This window comes from Mastomys coucha, unplaced genomic scaffold (assembly GCF_008632895.1).
Source record: "Mastomys coucha isolate ucsf_1 unplaced genomic scaffold, UCSF_Mcou_1 pScaffold22, whole genome shotgun sequence".
NCBI classification, from domain to species: Eukaryota; Metazoa; Chordata; class Mammalia; order Rodentia; family Muridae; genus Mastomys; species Mastomys coucha.
In genome coordinates this window covers 144,222,782-144,228,597 of record NW_022196905.1, presented here as the reverse complement: position 1 = coordinate 144,228,597, position 5,816 = coordinate 144,222,782, and positions in this window count along the sequence as shown.

The window sequence follows — 5,816 nt, the reverse complement described above, 5'->3', positions numbered from 1 at the left end:
ATCACTAACATTTCCCTGGCACTACAGGGACAGCCCCCATTGTTGGAGTACATGAAGACAAAACTGCACTTCTACTACACATGTGCAGGGGTGGGAGTGGCTATGTCCAGCCCTTGTATGCTCTTTGATTAGTGATTCAGTCTCTGGGAGCCTCCAAGAGTCCAGGTTAGTTGATTCTATTGGTCGTCTTCTGGAGTCCCTAGCCCCTCCCGGTTCCTCAATCCCTTCCCCAGCTCTTCCACAAGACTTCCTGAATTTGGTCTGATGTTTGGCTGTGGGTTTCTGCATCTGTTTTGGTCAGCTGCTGGGTGGAGCCTCTCAGAGGACAGTTATGCCAGGCTCTGGTCTGTGAGTCCAGGGTGACAGATAAACACAGCCTGAGGAGCCATAGTAGTTGAAGGAAGAAGGCAGGCCTGCGCTGTGCCCCTATCGACCCTCTGGACAGCTCGGCACATTCCTCCCTAAATTGGCAGGGGTTGGTACTATATTCCTGTATGTCTGTGCCAGCAGCGACAAATATAGTTGTCAACACCATCTTCATGTGTTACATCATTGTGACAAGGCTTTGACCAATGAAGAGGCATCAAAGTCTCACAGTGTCCCTGTGAACCCCACTACCTGTGTAGACACAGCAGGAGTTGTCTCCTCCACCCACACATAGACCTCCATGGAGATGTGGCTGACTGACTTACTCATCGAAGTTGAGTCCACAGTGGTCTCCAGGGAATCCGGGTGAATGCAATTTCTTTAAAAATGAACCTTGAAGCTGGACAGTGGTGGTGTGTGCCTTTAGTCCCAGCACTTGGGAGGCAGAGGCAGGGAGATTTCTGAGTTCGAGGCCAGCCTGGTCTACAGAGTGAGTTCCAGGACAGCCAGGGCTACACAGAGAAACCCTGTCTGGAAAAAACACACACACACACAAAATTAAACCATAAGATGGCAAGATCATCTTAAATTATCTACTTTGGCCCGATGAAATCACAAGGTACCTTATAAGAGAGCAGAAGCTGAGATTTTGAGTGGATTCTATCCATTGCTATTACCCTCTCTTGACATCCTCCACTTCCCCAAATAGTCCCCCTCCCCTTCCCCCTTCCTCTTCCTCCTCCTCCTCCTCCTCCTACTCCTCTCATTTCTTGTATTTTTAAAAAGTCAAGATTCCACACGTGAGAGAAAGCATTGTCTTTCTCCTTCGTTTCCTACACCATCTTTCCTGACTGTACCTCCACCTTCCCATCAGTCCTCTCCCCCTACTGCAGAAACATCTGCTTTTCTACTCTCTGCTATATGTGTGTGTGTGTGTGTGTGTGTGTTTAGAGTCCCTACATATGGGAGAAAACAAGTGATATTTGTCTTTATGGTTTATTTCACTTGACATGATCCTCTCAAGTAAGAAAATTTCTCATAATGACTACACAGGCTCTTTCTTTTCTGTGGCTGAGCCAAACTCCATTGCGTGCACGTACAACACTTTCATCCATTTGTCTTTTGATGGACAGTTGAATGATTCCATATCTTGCCTGGTGTAAGGGTGAACAGTGCCATAATCAACCCAGGAGTGTGGTTATCTCTGTGGTGTGCTTTCTTGAACTCCTGATATATACCAAGAAATGGCATAGCTAGAGCATATGATAGTTGTATTTTTTGGTTGGTTTTTTTTTTAATTGAGAACCCTCCATGATCATTTCTGTAGGGGCTGGCACTAATTTATACATCCCCACAAGCATCATAAAAGCTGCCCCCCAACTCTTGCCAACATTTATTGTTGGCTATTTACTTAATGATATCCATTCTACCTAGGGTAAAATGGAATCTCCAGGTAGTATTTCCAAACAAAATTGGGCCTTAAAGATCCCTGGAAATGTGGGTGAAACAGAAATAAGCCCTCCCCTGCTCCATCAGACATGGTGATAACCAAATACCACATAATAGAGAGTTCCCAAGAAAGTTTTGCTCTAAACATATAATGGCATGTGAGATGTGGGTTTTATTATAGAATATCTAACAACTTGTCCTTGATATATTAAGGGAAGAAAGCAAGTTACAAAGCTGGTGAAGGGTTTGGCTCGAGAGCATTCCAGCCAACCTTAGCTTATCGAGAAAGTTATAAATCTCCCACTAAAGAGCCTTTGCATCCCGCTTCAGCCTAGACCACTCCCTCCACTGCTCCACATGCTGACCTGTTTTCCTAAAGTCTCAAACCAAGCTTCAGTCCTTATTTGAGCTTGAAATTACATATTTTACTAGGAATCAGGTTTTAATTATCATTTATGCTAGAGATTATAAATTCAACAAAAGCAGGAACTCTGCCTGCTTTTACTCATATTCCACCTCTGGGATCAAGAAGATAGTAAATACTTAATAAATATTTATTAAGCTAACTGGGCCACAGTTAACTTTTGTATCCATGAAATATTGTTGTCTTAAAACTGTCTTGTGGCTGCATTTCCTTGTGCTTTTGAGCTTGTGAATGAAAGTCAAATGTATTTCAAATTGATTCAATTCAATGACAAAATTTTACATGTTGATAAAGCAGGTGATTCATCCTAATTAGAGAATCTTGAAATCTTGAAATTAAGGAGTTTTCATAATGTGGTACAGATGTGGTACCCAATGGGGGATATTTAACAACAAAAGGCAAGGTCTAGTTGTAGACAGTAGACTCATGGGTGCTTCAAGTGATAACAATACTGGCACCCAGAGACATGAAGTGGGGTGCCTGAGAACGTGTGGGGAGGTCAGAACCAGGACCTGGGGAATTCATTCTATCTCTGTATAGGGAGGTGCAGGAAAGCAGCTCACTGTAGGTGTGGGACTAAGAGCCATTCTAGACTTAGGAACATCCTCAGATGTCCAGTAATAGTGCACTAAGAGGCCAGAATGCTTTACAGCACATCTTCATTTTAACTTCTATAGCTAAAAAAGGAATTTTGTTTTATAACAAAAATCTGTCTCAAGGAAGTGGGAATTCCAAGTGCCTTGTGCCTGGCGTAACCTCAGTGTCTGGCACAGTTCACTTGTCAATCAACCAGATGAAGAAACAGGGCTTGTCATCTTTAGACTTACCCAAGTTACTCACCTGACAGCATCTGGAAATGCTAAACTGAGAAAGGATCCTGACAGTAAAGCAGATACTGCCTCCCCTCCATCTAAAACAAAACCATGTGTCCATCTCTGAAACCTGTGAGCACTTCGGTAACTTCGGTGCCCTAATAAACATTGATCAAAACGAACTTGGGGAAGTAAAGTCTTTATTTGGCTTAAACTTCCACATCACAGTCCACCTTTGGAGGGACAGAAACAGAGGCGGAAACCATGGAGGAACAATGTTCACTGGCTGGTTCCTCATGGCTCACCCAGCCTACCCTCTTACATCACCCAGGATAACCTGCCCAGGGACTGCTCCATCCATATGGGGTTGCACTCTCCAACATCAGTCATTAATGAGGAAAATGCCCTATAGACGTGCCTACAGTCATTGCAATTGGATGCATGTTCTCAGTTGAGATTCACTCTTCCCAGATGACCTTAGCTTGTACCATGTATATAAAAAGTACTTGTGTATTCATGTATACCATTTTTTCCTTATTCCTTGAAAATAGACATTTTTCTCATATAACATACCCTGATTAGAGTTTTCCATCCTTCTTCTCCAAGTCCCCCCATACCCTCTCCCATCTGGATCCACCCCATTTCTGTCCGTCTCTCATTAGAAAACAAACAGGCTTCTGCGGGATTATGATGTGATATGATATGATGTGTTAAACAAAAACTAACACATGAAAATAAGACAACACAAAGAGAAGAAAAAGAGACCCAAAGTCAGGTACAGGAAAGAGAGAGTAGACTGAGAGACCACTGGTTTGCACTCAGGAATCCCATCAAAACACTAATTTGGAAGCTGTAATAATAGATATAAATATAAATATAAAATAAAATTAAGATTAATATAAATTAAAAAAGAAAGCTCTGACATGATGTTATGGGACACAGAAGCTCTGCAGCTGCTGCTGTTGAATTTGTTTTCTGTTGGCCATTCACTGCTGGCCGTTCGACCTATCCCTCAGAGGGGTTTTGTTTCCCTAGTGGGACATCCTTGAAGAAACCTAAATTTTCATTTGCAAGGGTAATCAATTGGAGATTGCTTCTGGGATAGGGACATGTGTCTACTTGCCTATTCAGCTCTGGGATCCCATCTGGTAGAGACTGGTGCACACCACGTGCACACTGCCTCAGTCTCTGCGAGTTCATCTGTGCATCGATCCTGATGGTTTAGAGACTGTGTTTTCTTGGCGTCTTCCATCCCCTTTGTCTCTTACACTCCTTTTTGGGGGGAGAAGGGTTTCAAGACAGGGTTTCTCTATGTAGTCCCTGGCTGTCCTGGAACTTACTCTGTAGACCAGGCTGGCCTCGAACTCAGAACGCGGCCTGCCTCTGCCTCCCGAGTGCTGGGATTAAAGGTGTGTGCCACCACTGCCCAGCTGTCTCTTACATTCTTTCTGTCTCTTCTTCATCAGAATTCAGGAAACCCTGAGGGGAACCATTTGAGGGAGACAACTCATTTAGGGCTGACTGTTCCAAGGTCCCCTGTATAACGTCTACCTGTGGAGTATTTGTTCCCATTTGCTGCAGAAGGAAACTTCTCTGATAATGGCTGACAAAGGTACTGATTTAGGACTATAGAAGAATGTCATTAGGAGCCATTTTGTTGCTATGGTTTGTTTGTTTCAAACTGTAGTATTTGGTTTTTATCCTCAGTCCCTGGACTTTCTACTCTCAGGTTCTTGGTCACCCAAGCAGTTTTGGGTCTGAGTTGCATCTCCTGCTATGAGCCTTGAGTAAATCAGTTATTGGTTGGTTACTCACACAAGCTTTGTGCCACCATTGCCCTAGCATAGCCTGCGAGCACGATACCAGTGTAGATCAAGCCGTTTGTGGCTGGCTTGGTGTTTATGTTTACAGTTTGTCCAGATGACCTGCCTGTTGATGAGAGACGGATGTTGGCATCAGTATGTGAGGGTCAATTCGTGATTTAAGATGTGGTCTCTCGGCTCTGCTCTGGCTCCTGCTATTATGTCTCCCTCACCACTGTGGTCCCTCCCTTTGGAACCCTAAACCCAAATAAGCTCTTCTCTTTTTTAAATATAATTCACTTTTGGCTGTGGGGTTCTATCGTGGTCACAGAAAAGTAACCAATGTACCTTTCAACCTTGCCAACCAGCAATAGGGTTTCCTCTGAGTCCCTTTATAGCTCAGGGTTCAGCTTTTCTCCCCTTCTTTCCCCTGCAGGCGGTCATTATCTTGGACTCTGTGTTTATGTTTTCTCTACTTTTTGATTAACGTTTTTGTTGTTGTTGTTGTTTGGTTTGGTTTGGTTTGGTTGGTTTTGGGGGGGGGGTTATTCAAAATAGGGTTTCTCTGTGTAGCCCTGGCTGTCCTGGAACTCACTCTGTAGAGTAGGCTGGCCTTGAACTCAGAAATCTGCCTGCCTCTGCCTCCCAAGTGCAGATGAACGTTTGTTTAAAGGTATGTATGTCCCACTGTGTTCCCTTTTTTTCCATTTTTGTGACTTCAAATTATATCACTGAGATTCTGTGAGTCTTAACTCTTTGATGGCTTAGGTTGCGGTGTCTCCCGGACCTGTAGGTCACTCACATGAGCTACTGCACATGCTGATGTCATAAATATCCCATGCTTTATTTGCCCATTATTTAAGCAATAGACACATAGGCTAGATACAACTTCCAGCTTGAGAATAGCAAATGCCACTGGGAACCGCTAGGGCATGCTTCCCGGTGTGTGGATGTGAGCTCACT